This window comes from Triturus cristatus, chromosome 10, assembly GCF_964204655.1.
Source record: "Triturus cristatus chromosome 10, aTriCri1.1, whole genome shotgun sequence".
NCBI classification, from domain to species: domain Eukaryota; kingdom Metazoa; phylum Chordata; class Amphibia; order Caudata; family Salamandridae; genus Triturus; species Triturus cristatus.
In genome coordinates this window covers 1,222,966,069-1,222,982,854 of record NC_140593.1, presented here as the reverse complement: position 1 = coordinate 1,222,982,854, position 16,786 = coordinate 1,222,966,069, and the positions used below count along the sequence as shown (strand labels likewise).

General features: G+C 46.8%; 1 protein-coding gene across 4 annotated transcripts in view; it reads right to left on the bottom strand.

The window, feature by feature from the left end:
- L1CAM (L1 cell adhesion molecule) overlaps positions 1–16,786 on the bottom strand; it is a 729,162-nt gene that overhangs the window by 448,327 nt on the left and 264,049 nt on the right. For all 4 annotated transcript variants that reach the window (XM_085629771.1, XM_085629773.1, XM_085629772.1 and 1 more), the window contains one exon: positions 9,961–10,017. The gene's annotated coding sequence lies outside the window, so the exon portion shown is untranslated. The remainder of the gene's footprint in view (positions 1–9,960; positions 10,018–16,786) is intronic.

Genomic DNA, 16,786 nt, shown 5'->3' with positions numbered 1-16,786 from the left:
TGAAGGGTAGGTAACGCAGACTTTTGTCCCCGTTGTAACCCGTCGTGCCTATCTTTATCTCCCCATTGATTGATTGATTGATTGTCCGAACACTAGTTGTTCGATATTGGTTCTTTTGGAGGTATTCTCTGCTTACAAATAACGAGGAATAGAGATATTCTGTCTAGTCTTTGCAAGCAGTGAAAAGATAGGTAGTGCTGACTTTTGTTCCCGTTGAAACCCGTCATGCCTATCTTCTCCCCACTGATTGGTAGTTGGTTCTGCCCGGACCGCTTATTAGAGGTGAACCATCCGGCTCCACTGGAGGGCACCCCTAATAAGGACATGTTCACTAAATATGGACTAGTCGCCGTAGCTTATAGCAAGCTGTGGCATAAATATACCAAGAAGGACCCCGAGAGTCAGTGGTCACTGATGGGATCCTTCGACGACCATAAGATAGAAGCGCTAGAAGTAGCTCTGCGTAGCAATAAGACGACGCCTACTATGCTTGACAGTATTGGCATGTGGCGCAAAGAAGCAACGCAACGGAAAAAGAGAGAAGAAGTAAAAGCAGAAAAGGAATTACGAAAGGCAGCCCACCTTGCCGCTAGAAGGTTAGAAGAAGAAATAAAGGAGAGAAGGGAAACTAAACTAAGGCAGGAGCCCGAAACATCAGGCCAGTACGCTGTTAGGACCCCTTCTTTGCTCTACCCTGAGTTGTCCTCCAAGCAGCGAACGAATGACGAATTACTGTTAGGTCCCCCGATCATTTACATGCCCCCTCCATACGCACCCTCCCAATCAATAGTGCAACACCCACAACCCCCAAACACGAGCGAAAGCAGTACAAGGGCCTCGGTCCTCACGGCCTCCGCGCCGGCCGAGCCTCCCGTACTGAACACAACGTCGGCAATAACGTTGGATGACCCTGAGATGAGAAAGAAAGAGTCCACCAGAATGAATCGACTAACGAAGGATGAACGAACAGGAATCGACAAAATAGTAAAGGCACTGGTGGGATCCTTTTTGACCTTACAAAAACTAAAGTAACGCTAGGAGTTAGCCCTTTGTGGGACATATGAAACCAAGGGAAGGAGCCAAGCTCACGGTCGAGACGGCCACGAGGTAGCCCGACTCCATTACTCTCGCTACCTAAACATGTCTGCCCTACTGCCCACCCCGCCCAATAAGCATGACAAAATCCTGCACAAACGGAAGCCTGCTGACACCCACCATCGACGTCACCAAACTAGGGCTAGATCGCGCACAATTGGGCTATGTTATTTTTCCGATTGCACAGTAACCTCCTTGTGCTCGTCACCAGATTGCAAATATGTACAAACACTCCAACGAAGTAGTATAGTTATAACATTTTAATAACTTATAAGATATAACAAACACACCAACAGGGTAAACAGGTTAAAACACGTTTTAAAACAACTATTTACATGACAGTCTGCTGCGACCTGCATCCCAAAGCATTTACGTCCACGTGACACCGTCCTCGCCTCTCCTTCCTCGAAGTTGCAACATTGGCCTGTTTTGGGCGGTCCTTTTTAGTTGACTTTGGGCTATAAAAGCCATGCAAAAATCCATTGACATCAGTGGCGGACGACTGTGCGAATAGGCCGGAGGCTATACGAAGCGCCGAAGTTCTGGCAACACCAAGGCGGAGTCCGCCACGCTGTGCGGACCTTCCCGTTTTCTTTCTTCTTTCTTCAATAACGGCTGATGCCCTGACGGGGGGAGGCGATGCGGACGGGCCTCCCCCGCCTCCCCAAGTGGAGGCTCACCAGCAGATGAGGGCACCCCAACCATCTTTTTCATCGGTCTGCTGAACTGCACCCTGGCACGCTGTGCGGATCTTCCCATTCACTTCTTCCTTCAATAACGGAGGGTGCCCTGGCGGGGGGAGGCGACGCGGACGGGCCTCCCCCACCTCCCCAGGTGGAGGCTCGCCAACAAATGAGGGCACCCCAACCGTCTTTGACTCGCCGGCCAGCTAAGCTGCACCCCAACCGTCTTTGACTCACCGGCCAGCTGAGCTGCACCCTGCCGCTGCACGCGACCACCGGACAACCGCCCAAGCACGGGTTCACCAGGATCGCCACTATCGCCCGACGCGAGGAGTGGGCCCCCGCAGCCAAGTAATCGGGGACCCACCCCGGTGGCGATACCATCCAAACTGCTGTCGTCGCTGCTACTGGAATCACCCCGGTGGCAGTACCATCCAAACTGCCGTTGTTGCTGCTGTTGGCTCCTCTCCGGTGGCTGTACCGAAGAGCTGCTACTGCTGCTGCCTTTTGACTCCAGGCGGTCGGCTCCTCCGGATCCAGGCCTAAAGCCCACCGTGAGACAATTCTGGACTCGAAAGCTTGTCTGCTTGGGCGTGGGCCCCACCCTTGACAAAATGCTCCCCTCAGCCTTGCAGAATCGGCCGGAGTCATTTGACACTCGACTCCCGCGGACTTCCGGTAAGGACAAAACTGCCGCCATTGCTCTTTGCCCCGGACGGCAGCCACCTTGCCTCCGCTTGGTGCAGTGAGAAAGACTGGTTCGAAGCGTCGGCGGAAGAACCCGCCTTCTGCCCCGCCCCAAGAACGAACCATGGCATTTCTACGGGGTCGCAGTGACGCCATGCTGACGCAAAGTTGACGCTAACGAAAGTTCTCGAACTACTGAAAGGAATTCTGGTCCAACAGCTAATTCATGGAAAGACTTAGACTGTACTCTGGCCCGACCTCGCCCCAAGATGGCGCCGATGTAGGAGAGGCCTACAAACCCTTGTGGCGTTCCAGTCACGTGACATTTGTGTTAAAAAGAGATATATATATATATATATATGCGATGCTTCCACACATGATGGTCGGGGAGGGGCGGGGAGGGAACCGATTTTATGCCGTAGTAGCGTTGCTCATGACACTCGACGCCTCTCACGCCGTGGCCGGCCTGAACGGTTGTAGGCCCGTATCTTGTACACTGACATTGTTTTAAATAAAGGGCCTCTTGAAAGAATTACGGAATCAGTGTCATGACTAATCACATAGGTTGATAAAGATTTCTTCTTTTGAATAAATGATTGTTACTCCCAAGCAATAGAAAACAGATAATGCAGTCCCCATTTGCCTGAATCTTTTTGATTAACGGAATTTGTACCCATCACACTTTTTCCAAGAGTTGTTAAACAATGGTCAACCATAGCTCAGGGTATACGCCGAACGCAAGGTATGGTATCTTGCACCTTAATACACGACCGATTGAGAAATGCATGTATGACAAGGGAACCCGAATTTAGGAAATGAAATAAATTAGAGCATCTTTGTCCCGGACAAAAAAGAATAATAGGTCTGTGGTATCACCCATTCCTACGACTAGCCTGGTACGTGGTAAGTAGAACTTTTTCGTGTCTGCGCGCGCTAGGGTACTTTGAATGCTGCACATCCCCTCCCCTCTTTTTCCCCTCAATAGGTCACGACGAAGCTCCGACTGAAGAATGAAGTGGACATGGACCGCACCGAGTTCAATATCAGGGAAAATTTAGACAAACGTTGTGAGATAGTGTGTGAAGTGCAGACCACCATTGAGAACATGAGAAACTGTATGGCATGATTGTGCGTGTGTGCTATGATTACACGGTATGAATGTGTATGCATCTCATGCTTAGGTCACTTGAAGAGAGCGTCACTGTATGATTGAAGTGCTCGCCCACCGATCAAAGGGAGGAGAATAAAGGGTCCGACACCCCCTAGGATAAACTACAAAATACTGAAAGTACGCAGCATGCATAGGAAAGGAGGACAGGAAAGGAGAGGTCCCCATACTCAGCGTAGCCCTGAGTCTCCGTCTTAAGTTTCTGCGCTTGATGCATGTACTGTCACACCCTATCCGGCATTTGTGTGTACGTGATCACCGAATCTATGTCTTTTCCCCGCTTGTGTTTTCTTACATGGAACAGACCCATGCTACTCCATGTTGTGTGTGCACCAAGTGGCCTATTATCTTACCCATGTCTCCCTCGTTTTGTGTCGTATGTATGCCAAATAGCCTACTTGATGCACACCTATCTCTCTCTCTCTCTCTCTCTCTCTCTCTCTCTCTCTCTCTCTCTCTCTCTCTCTCTCTCTCTCTCTCACTCCCTCCCTCACTAAAAAGCCTTCCTACCCTCTTTCTTTTTGAATAAATTAACGACACATACCTCCTTGGTAAGTGTATAATTGGCCTGGAGCACGGTGGTGTTCGAACAAATTGACTGAAACAAAACGACCGTACTTTGCCACGTTACTACCTCTCCTTTCTACAAATATTGAGCTTAATTGGCTGAGAAAAGAAAGGACAGGTAAGACGACTGATGTCTCCCAATTTGGCCCTCATCACGGGGACTATATGTCAGTGGTTTCCGTTTTTTCAGAGCTTTAACAACACCATCTCCACCGCCCAGAATTACCCCCGCCCAATTACCCCGAAATAGAATGTCTAAAGCACCCCGTTCTCCCAAGATAACCCCAGCCCTATACTAGCCGCCTCAGAGTATTTCGAACGAAACAGCTGATGACCTTATTCTCTAATAATACATCGCCTAAACGGATAAAGGGTTACCTATTGTCGCCAGCAAAAATAATGCTTAGCTTATGTTCCTCCCCGAAATGGATACTCGTGAACCCGTGACAGTAGCACCTCGCACTTTCTTTTCATAAACTTAGCAGTCCTCGGAAGGAAATATGTATTAACAAAACTTGTGTTGAGACGAACGAGCCTCTGCCGGAGAAGCCGGTTCGAATTTTTAATAGACTAGAAGGTTGACAGATGTCAGGCTTCCTGCAACCAGTATCGGGCGCAGGAATCGGCACCTAGAGGGCCAGACGATGGACAGGGACACCCACAGAAACTTGCACCACAGCAATGATTAATAGATTAGTAACACGCACACTAACATCAGAGTTAATAGACATCAATCATACAGCAACCGATAAAAGCATGTCCGCAACTACTCGGTGGTTGGGAGAGAGGATGAAGTATGTAAATGTCTTCCCTGCCAACTCTCTGAGATTTTTGTTTCTTGTACCCATTTAAAGATAACGTGCTGCCATCGGAAGGGAGGGGTCGGACGTGACGCACAGCCTGGCTGCAGACCATGGAACATCTATGACATCGACCAAGGGGGAAGCTACGAAGCAAAAAGGGCGTGAGACGAGACACCATTTTCAGGATGATAAGCGCGAAGGGCTACATCGAGGCCCCCCTGCTCACTGACCAGCGTGCCTGAAGTCTCAACCCGTCGGGCCCGATTGATGGGCCCAGTGCTGGAAGATTCTGCTCCCCTTGGTCCACATTTTTGATCTGACCCCACTCCACCCCCTCTTCCCTCGGCATCCCGAAGCACGTCACACCCTTCCCTCTCTCACCCTCTTTTATATGGATTATGAATCTGACTTACCTACAGAAGAACAAAAAGCAGGTACCCTGTCTCAAAGTACCTATGGTGAACTGTGTTAAGGAACAGGGCTGTGATCGGAGAACAGTGAATGGTCACACCCTGCAACGTGAGAAATTGGATTTGAGCTGGACCTTAGCTCCACCGCCGGTGCTCAACAGTGCCAACGAAAGAAGAACAACAATAAGAGCTTACCAGTGATGGCTCTTTATAAAAAAAGGACACTGGAAAGAAGAACCCATGTCAAAGTTGAAAATCCTCTCCCAACCACCTTTTTATATTAACTATCTTCCTATCAAGTTTTCATGATGTTGCATCAATCACTTCCGACTGTACACTGAGAAGTTAAGAAAATGTAACTTTGTATAGTAACATTCATACAACACCAGCCATGTACACGACTATACTGACTATTTTCGATCCACATGAAGTCTGGGCCTTAAGTAATGTATGAAATATCCCTTGTTTTGCCAGAAACATCCTGTTTGCTTTACAGTATCCTATTTGTGCTCAAACAAACTCCCCTCCTCCTGTCCCTGGGCCTGACATGCGGCACAGCTGATGTAACTCTGTATGTACTACCTCCTCGCCTACTTTATCACCTGTATGTAACTATAAGCAAATGTGTCAGATTACTCCTGCCTGCCCTAAAAACTCTGTATCTTTAAGGAATGTACAAAAGACATTAACGATATTATAGCTGAAGGTTAACGAAGATAAACGTCGGCCAGGCAAGCTGGCGAGATATGTTAAAAGGGAGGACTGTGGAAATTTAGCTTGCAAACTGAACATTATCTGCGCCATCTTGCCTCTCCCCAGCGCCACGCACAGCGAATGCACGGCCGCCATTTTAGGCACCCCACTCTCTCCCCGCTCATTCTCGATCGCCAGCGCTTTCCCCTGGCGCTGCGAGCATCCCCCGCGCGCCGGCCACCCCCGCTCTCTCATGCAGGCCGTAAACCCTCTCCTTCTGCGCGACCCTGCTACGGAACCACATCCGACCGACATCCCATACATGGTCATGCCTCTCCTTTGATAACCCCCTTCCTCTGCGCCCCATTGTCCGAACTGGTCCCAGGCCATCACCTAGCCCTGCGGATGCAGTTTATTGCCCCTACTGTAAGGGAAACACCCCCCATCAAAGGGATTACAGTGGATCAAAGCCCCTACCCCCTGAGACCCGGCCGGTTGCACACACCCCCGGGAATTGGCGGAATACCCTGCTGCGCGATAGCCATCTCCTACTGCGGGTAAGGTGGGAACTTCTACTGTAGCTATGTGTGGGATCGGATCTGAGCCGGGGCTTCAGGGGATGTTCTCTCATGCATCAAGGGAATCTCAAGAATGTACTATGTGTAATAAAGCAATAAACCTGTGTATAAGAGACCAGGTCTCAGAGATGCAGTTAGAGCACCTCGTGACGATACCTTGCTGTCTGATCTGATGTGTTCTGCTCCGACGGAATAAAACTTTGTTTCCTGCCTTCCAGTCTCCGGCGCCTGCCTCTTTCATTGGTAAATTATCGAGTGGTATGAGAGGCGATTACCGCCGGGCAAATACTTGAAAGGTTATCGACTGAAACTGCCTCTACCATTTAACATCATGTTTTGTCTTATCGGACACTTATGATATGAAATGAATTATACATATGAAAGATTGTTTCATGATTTATGTATTTATTTTACCTTGTATTGTCTGATATAATTTTGTCTATATTGGCATTTTCAAATATTACTATATCCCTTTTTTGCGTTTTCTCCCATTCCGTGTACCAATTTTGTAAAATGTTGACATTTGATGTCCTTAATAATATGTTTTTTTTTATCCTCCTTATATGCTGACTATTTGTAGTCTTTTCTGGTTTTTACATATTCTTTGTCTTTAAAACACACTTTGTAACATTTGTTTGTATTCGTTGAGAATTCATGTTTGTGTATTTATGTGTGTTGCCGCCCTGAAGAAGCCCGCAACGGGTGAAACGCGTTGGCTTAATCTATTCAACTGCACTTGTTGTTTGGAATCCTAAACCATTGAAATAAAGAATAAAGAAAATTCAAGATCTCCCCTCGCTTAATATCGTCATTGCTAGGCATTCTTGCCATGTACTCTCTTCAAATGTTTACCTTGCCTCTCAGATTCCTTTTGTGCATAATTTAATATTTGTGGTTTAGTGGTGGCAAACCATATTCTGAGGTGGGCATATTTAAACGAGTTTGTTTGTGTCTTCATATTCTACCATAACCACACGAGTCGGTGCTTTAGTACACTTTCCTGGCCATCATTGTTCGTTTAATCCCCCACACACACAGGCACTTGTTATGGATTACTGAAAATGATGAGGAATTTCCTCCCCCTACTCTCAGTCCCCCATAGAACAACTGTGGTGCAGGCCCTGATAATGTCCAGGCTGGACTACGCAAATGTCATGTACTTAGGCCTAGGGGTGGGCGGAATTTGCGGAATTAACCTTCGCAAATTATCGCGAGAATGTTTAAAATTATCGCAAACAAGCAGAAATATCGCGAAGATGCGGAAGTTTTTTTCCGGCATGTTCGCGAGATTTTCTGCATGGTTGCGGGTCGCCAACTTACCCATGTGGTTGCTTGCGGGCGCGGCCATCTTGTTTTGAGTTGTTCTCGCGGTGCATGATCGCGAGAAGAAAGACGTGATCGCGCGACGCATGACGTCACTGCGGGCGCGAACTGTCGCGAGACAGCGCAAATGGCTAAAAACAATACAACATCTCATGGAGAACGCGACCGGATCAAGAAAACTTGTCGGCGAACGCAGGGATTCAGGTAAGGCGATCGCGCGCGCGCGAGAATGTATCATTTTACAGCGCGAGCAAGAAACAAATTATCGCCAAGCTGCGGAAACCGGAATTTTTGACATTTTCGCGCTCTCCGCGGAACGCAAAAATGTCAAATTATCGCAATTTCCGCGAACGGAACGAAATTTTTGCCCAGGCCTACTTAGGCCTCCCTGATTACATACTTGGTCACCTTCAGGTGGTACAGACCGCGGCAGCTAGGGCCGTCCTTAGGGTCGACCTTAGGACTCATATGGCCCCTCTTTTGAGGTTCTTGCACTGGCTTCTGGTGCGCAAGAGGGTGAATTTCAAGGCCCTGGTGCTGGCCTTTACGGCCTTGCACAACATAGAGGCTCCGTACATCAGGAACAGAATCCAGCCCTATGCTCCAACCAGAACTTTACGATCTTCAACTCAGAGGTTGTCGATCGTGCCGAAGTTTGCCTGCTCGCGCATGGGCGGATGATGGTTCTAGGTGACTGCCTTTAGGCTATGGAACAACCTGCCGCCTTCCCTGAGACAGGCGCAGGATCTCCTGAACTTTAGGCAAAGGCTAAAAACTTGGCTCTTTCAGCAATAGGCGAGTCATCAGATAACTTGCGCTCCAACTGTTCTGTCAGTAGGGTCAAGTCACCTCTGAGACACTCCCTGGAGTAGCCGTACGCTCTCCAAATACCCCTATAACATGACATAAGATAACATAACATACACGCACAACAAGAACATCTCTGTCATGAGCATCCTTTGAACAAGGACCATTGGTCGCACCCCGAGGCTCCCGCCCATTGTCCAGTGCGTTCTTGCCGGACTGTTTGGATACATACATACATGCATGCATGCATAAATACATACATGCATGCATGCATACATACATGCATGCTTAAAAACATACATGCATGCATACTACATACATGCATGCATGCCTAATACATACATGCATACATACAAGCATGCATGCATATATACATACAAACATACATACATATATGCATGCACACATCCATACATACATACATACATGCATGCATACATACATACATACATGCATACATAGATACATACATAGGTTGTGCATCCAAGGCACTCTTCATTCTCTGGTGCTTGATAATGACTTCACATTACACGTGACGTCAGTGATGGTGATTGGACGCTTTCTGCATTGATTACGTTTGCTGCCATGTGTTTTTAAAGGGTGATTAATCCCAGACAGACCCAACCAGCCGCCTGTAGAGCTTAATCCAAACTCCTCTGCGTCACCAACTTAGCATCTATGGACAAGTGCCACATTTCATGTACATAACGTCACACTCTGGGATTTGCCTCCATCAGACACAAAATGGAATGGAACTTCCTGACCAAAGTCACAAAACTAAGACATTCAGTTGCACCCCCCCCCCCCCCCCATCTAATCTGGAGCATCTCTGACCATGTTTAAAGGCCTCTGCGGACACTCAGTGTGAGCTGAGACCACTTCAGGAGCCACCAGCCTTCAGCCACCCAAAGGCCACAATACACACTCTTCAACAAATATTCAAATCTTTGTCAAGCTTGTGAGCTCCAAGCGGCCTCCTCTTCCCACCACTGGTCCTAACTATATGTGACCCCCCCTCACTTTGCCACCCTGACCCACCACTGAGAGGACCTCCGTGCCAGATAAATGCTCAACAAATAGATCAATACAAATAAAACCATGGCCTCAGGTACTGAGGATTCTGGAAGGTCCATGGTCCCGCCTTACCTGTGGTCACTGATGGCTCTCTTCCCGGGCCTCAGGAGGTTTCCAAGTGATGTGGTTCTAGAAGGAAAGGTAGGCGGAGAGCAGAGGGTTAGTCTTTCTAATATATATATTTACTTTTTTACTTTTATTCATAGGATACTGTGCAGTATTTTTCCTGCAACAAAAAAATGTTCTTTTCCAGTTATTCTACATTTATTGAAAGTTTTCTCACATATCAGAACTGGGTTCACGCACTGAATGATGTGGAATTATGACTTGATCCGCCTACAAGGATTCATTTCTCAGGACAAGGATTCTTGAGGGTACATTAGTTACTCTTAAATAATTCAATGTATAAATCTTGACTCTATTTGCTTTACTCAAGATACTTCTTACTATGGCATTGAACGGACGCTACTCCTTCTCAAGCTCCCATTCTCTCGTTCTTTCACCGACCACTCTGCTTCTCTGGAAGTTGAATGAGGAAACGCTACAAATGATGAGACTGTTGTGTTTACGTTGTTTTGAGACATACTTTCTCTTCGAGTTACTACTATCCCGGTTTTTGTCCATTTTTATCTCTGATATGTTTTCATATTGTAAAGTGACCCATGTAAAACCCAATAAAACATTGAAACAAGAAGTTGTTGGTACTGCTTGAACTGAACACACCCTCCTCTCGGCATTGCCAACTCTCTGTGCCATGGCTACCAGGGTGTGAGCAGAGTTGCTCTCAGAACTGTGTTTTGACTTAACCCGACTGGTTTGAAGTTGTTAGGGGTCATCCTCTTCCGAAGGAATAATCTCCCTTCTGATAGGATCCTTCATGAACCCTACAGGTGTCAGCTGTTTCTTTAGCGGTATCTTGGCCCAGAAAGGCTTTAGGGACATATGCTTCTGAAGTGAGTGCGTCTATTTTCAGGCATTCTCGTTGGCGACTGCCACCATGGAGAGTCTATCCAATATGGCCTCCGAGAGGTCCATCGCTACCTGTAAATAGCCCGAACCCTTCATCAAGCACGTCACAGTCTTGTCCTAAAGGGCCACCAGAGCAGAATCAGCCCTAATACTGGCCTTACCCAGGACTGGATGTGGGGGAAATGAGAGTTGTAATCCAGGAAGACCTGAAGCAGAGGTATCAGAGGTTTTTCAAAAAGGTTTGCTAAAGTCTTGTTAGAAGTCTGAAGGTGGCGAAGGTGGCGGTGTCTACGCTGGTTCTATAATACGTGGCTACTTGCCCCTTTTTGAGCTCTTCTGGGAGGGAGCCTTCCCTGGGGGAGATGTTCAACGGAGAACTAATGGGGTGGGGGCAAAATCAGTGGCAAACGTTTCAACAATACAGTCACAAAGAAAGAGTCCAAGATGAAAATTGAATTTTGAAATAAACAAGCGTTAAAGTCTGAAAATTAGAATAAATTCCACAGTGCATAAAACCCGTATGAGTCGGGCTCTTGAGTATGAATTAGAGGTGAGTGGAATGTCGAAGATGCCCCTTGAACTTGGAGGGGTGACCACCTACGCAGTTTGAAAAGTTAGTGAGGTTTGCATCTTTATTTGAAGAAAAGGTTTCTAACTAAAAAAGTGGTTTGTAAGTTTGCACCAGAAGCTTGCTTTAAATTTAGTTTATTACCCCCCTATTCGTTTTGTTAAAACTTTAAACTTCAACTATATTGAAGTATTAATAAAAAACAATTCACAAAGTTATGAAGAAACATTCTTTGCAACTATACTCCTAGTTGAGATACTAAGAAGAAAACAGTAAGGAAATAATTACAGTTCATTGACATAAGATCTGGAATGCTGTGTAGAAAAAGTGCAAATTTTTTATTATGCAGAATTTTGGGACAATTACGTGAAATAATGCCTATATTGTGTGAAATAGACTTTGGGCTATCTCGATTGGAAATGAAATGCGTGGGCATGCCTCGTATTCAAAAGTCACTGGAGGTACCAGTAAGCGATAGGGTACGAGGCGAACAAGCAGCCCGCGAGAATGTTTCTTCTTAAACTAGTCTTTCATGAGCTTTTTTCTTGCCCAAATCACACACTGAAGCGACAAAGTGTACAAAGTTATGCACACATAATTTTTGTAATTTGGCATAATTTGTGTAATAATACATTGTGCAAATGATAAGAGTGTAACAAAAACTTCACATAGACCAATATGGTTGACAGTGATGTCCACAGAACAGAAACAAGGATCAGAGAACAGACATAAGGAATAGAGAGCAGAAAAAAGTGTAACAGAACAGAAACAAGGAACATAGAACAGAAAGAAGTATAATAGAACAGAAACAGGGATAAGAGGAAGATACCAGGATCAGGGAACCGATAGAATGATCAAAGAACAGAAAAAAAGATTGGAGAACATAAACAAGGCTCAGAGAACAGAAAGAGGTATAACAGAACACAAACAAGGCTCAGAGAACAAAAGCAAGGATCAGAGAACAGAAACAAGGATTAGAGAACAAAAACAAGGACCAGAGAACAGAAAGAGGTAGAACAGAAACAAGGACCGGAGAACAGAAACAAGGACCAGAGAACAGGAAGAGGTAGACCAGAAACAAGTACCGGACAACAGAAACAAGGACCAGAGAACAGGAAGACATAAAAGAGAACAAAACAAGGATCAGAGAACAGAAACAAGGACCAGAGAACAGAAAGAAGTATAAGAGAACAGAAACAAGGATCAGAGAACAGAAAGAAGTATAAGAGAACAGAAAGAAGGATCAGAAAACAGAAACAAGAATCAGAAAAGAGAAACAAGGATCAGAGAACAGAAACAACGATAAGAGAACATAAAGAAGGCTCAGAGAACAGATACAAGGACCCGAGAACAGAAACAAGGATCAGAGAACAGAAACAAGGATCAGAGAACATAAAGAAGGTTCAGAGAACAGATACAAGGACCAGAGAACAGAAACAAGGATAAGAGAATATAAAGAAGGTTCAGAGAACAGATACAAGGACCAGAGAACAGAAACAAGGATCAGAGAACAGAAAAAAGGATCAGAGAACAGAAGCAAGGATCAGAGAACAGACACAAGGATCAGAGAACCGAAAAAGAACCAGAGAACAGGAAGAAAGATAAGAGGGATCCAACGGTGACCCAGTGACGCTAACAGTGACAGCCAAGTGAGTGGCAGTGATGTGACCAGGGCAGAGGAATAGAACAGAACCTCCCTTTTGGAAGATTCCTTATAAGAGTTCGAGCAGAACTTAAAACCATCACTGTACATTCACTGGAGCCTCGAACTATGACCGCTATCAGGGGGCACTTGCCCTGTGTGCTGCATCGCGGCCCATGTGAATGGGGCGGGAGGGGGGCGCAGGCCCTAGAATCAGGGTTACACCTCGCGGCGTTAATGCCCGGGGCATTGCTTTGAGGTGGCTGTTTTTCCACTGGGTGATGCTTCACCCGCACCAGTGTTTGCCTGCTGCATAATCCTTATTGCCATCAGGACACTACTTTTGCACGTCAAGTGCGTCGGTTGTTTCTACGGATCAAAATGGCTCCTGTGAGCTGGGCTGTCAGGGCTGTCATCAGGTTCATTCAGGGGCTGAAGCTCGCGGGTGAAGCACTGAAGTTACACCCCCACCCCGGGCTCCGTCCTCGGTCCTGCCGCGTGGCAGGGTGCCCGGCCGCCAACTTTGAACAGAAGTCACCTGGATATTTCTTCATAATAGCCGATTTTGCAAAAGTCTCTCACTTTGCACACACTTAATGACATTCTAATAAAAACTTTGAAAATGTATAAAGTTTTTTGCCACATCTATGTGAAAACCTCGACCTGTATGTCAATTGTGTGGAATTTATTCTTCTAAGTTAACGAAACGGCACGGCATCTGAGACACGTTGAAGGAAAGCATATAGCGTTATTTTCCTGTTGAATGTTACTGCGCATAGAAAAGCTCTGCAAAAGGTGCGTTCGCAAAGAAATATTCTGCGTACTTTTTATTTTTAGCTTAGATGTTTTATTTCGAGTTAAAATTACTTTGCTAAGAAATGAAAATTACCCTGGGACGCAGAAAAAAATAGCAGAGGCAAATGAGAACTGAGAACGTGTGTGTAAAAAGAAATGTCGTCAGTGCAAACGTGTGCATGTTATTTCTCTCAACCATGACTCAACCTATTGCACGATCTAAGCAGCTCTGGGATGTATTTCTATTTCAAAGCTGTAAATGTAAAATAGGTGACTCAGCAAATTCTCAGGAGAACCACACAGCGTAGTAATCAAGTCAGTAAATAGCTCCTGTATGCCAAAACAAGTCAGACACGAGGTTCCTATAATGACACTTCCTGTGATGTCACTTCCTGTGACATCCTTAAAGTCAACAGGGATGCTTGCCTCATGCCCTGAATCTTCTTCACTAATTGGAAATATTTCAGAGGTAGCTATGGGAACAGTGTCGTGAATGGATCGCTGCCATGGAGACCGGCCACAAACGGGGTGTGCCAAACCATCATTTTGCAGGTAAAGTCTCCTGAAGGTGGGTGGCACACTTCAATCAATCAATTGATATTTGTTAAGCACGACTACTCACCCGCTAGGGTCTGAAGCAGCTGTAGGGAAGGGCGGGGAGGCTGGAGGTCCTCCTGGGTGCTGGGGTTCAGTCGAAGAGCCAGGTCTTGAGATCCTTCCTGAATTGGGTGAGTGACGTGGATTGTGGGTGTGGTGGGGGATTCCTAACGTGGCAGGCCACCAGGAGTCTTCCCAGGCGGAGGTTTTGGTCCCCAGGATGAGGAATCTGGCCTTGTCCGAGTGAGCTTGAGGCAGCTGTCTCTCATCTAGGTGCCGACGGCCTTCAGCCCGTCATGGAAGTTGTTTCGGGTGATAGCGGGTTTGTTTGTTGTCGAGGGAGCAGATCAGCTGAGTGTCATCAGCGTAGGAGACGATGTTGAGTCCGTGGTTCCTGACATCCACATTCCTTCACATCTTTTAATGTTGCAAAGGCCGTTGTCTTAAAAATACACTGTGAGCTAAAATTCAGGCAAAAAAGGTGTTGAAGAATAATGTTCCTTCTTGTGAGAGAATTCTCCAGCTAATGGAGTTTAGTTGCTAGAATCATTTCACAAACAAACTCCTTTAGTTTTGTAGAATTGTGTATCCCACCCGAAAGTGAACCCACTTCAAAGGCGTTTGTAGTGGGCCACAGTACTGTACAACAGCTGCAAACCTTGAAAAGGGTACTGAACTATTCCAAAGTCAACACTACATGGACCACTGGCATGCCTCTGGCGTCCTTGCTTCTGAAGCCAGGGGGTGGCCTGAAGTGGCACCAGTGCCAGGGCTGCGTGCCCTGATATGAGGCGCTGCATGTCATGATTTGAGGCATTCTGTACACCCTGGAATTCTTGACTTTCCCTAGAGCCTACACTACTGACCACCGCAGGTGCCACGCCGGCCTCAACCGGTGAGAGGCCAGGGTGGCTGGGATGGGCACAGAGGTATCTGGTGGAAGGAGGGGTTCTTGGCGCTGGATCTGAGCTCTGCTGGGTGAGTTGATGCGACTGGCAATCCTGTGACGAGGAGAATGCCTACTTCAGCTTTAAAATGTGCCCAGAGAAACTTTGGGCACAATAAATCCAGGCTTTTAATTAGGTGTTCGTTCACGAAATGTCAATCAAAAGTCATTTCAATTTAGATATGAACATTTTACAAAATGAAACCACATTGACGAAGTGAGATATTTTGAATGTACTTTTGGTTCATTGGTGACGTACATTGCAATACTGGAAATAAGACAATCTCCCAGAGGGATGGGGTGGGGAGGGTGGTGAAAACCATTCATCTGGGACTCCAGGATCAGCCGCTGCTGGTTTATTCTCTCCTCTCGAACACTCACACCCAGAGGAGGCATCTACTTCAAGACAACTGACGTCCTACCTCAACCATCACTGACTCCAGGGACTTCTAGGCACTAGGAGGCAAAACGCCCTCGCCAGTGCGTCATCGTCTAAACTGGCAGTGTGGACACAAAACAGCCATCCATGCCAGTGCCCGGGGAAACACCCCAGGCTCTCCAGCAGCCTCAGGCCCAGTCCGTTAGTTGGGGGTACTACAATACCCAGAATGCATCACGGTGGCAGATGCAGTCATCTGTTTCTTTACTTTTCTGAGGGAGCGGACGTAACCGTACCTGGCCAACCAAAAGAACACCCGCAATGGAATTAATTACAAAACGACACGCGCCTGCCGGAGCCCCTCCCCCCACGGAATTAATAATCATTATTAGGCCTGGGCAAAAATTTCGTTCCGTTCGCGGAACTTGCGATAATTTGACATTTTTGCGTTCCGCGGAGAGCGCGAAAATGTCAAAAATTCCGGTTTCCGCAGCTTGGCGATAATTTGTTTCTTGCTCGCGCTGTAAAATGATACATTCTCGCGCGCGCGCGATCGCCTTACCTGAATCCCTGCGTTCGCCGACAAGTTTTCTTGATCCGGTCGCGTTCTCCATGAGATGTTGTATTGTTTTTAGCCATTTGCGCTGTCTCGCGACAGTTCGCGCCCGCAGTGACGTCATGCGTCGCGCGATCACGTCTTTCTTCTCGCGATCATGCACCGCGAGAACAACTCAAAACAAGATGGCCGCGCCCGCAAGCAGCCACATGGGTAAGTTGGCGACCCGCAACCATGCAGAAAATCGCGCGAACATGCCGGAAAAAAACTTCCGCATCTTCGCGATATTTCTGCTTGTTTGCGATAATTTTAAACATTCTCGCGATAATTTGCGAAGGTTAATTCCGCAAATTCCGCCCACCCCTAATCATTATAAGGCCTTTGCAAACACGTCTGCGGAGGCCCCTCCCACCGCATTAATGAAAAGACCCCTTCAATAACACGGG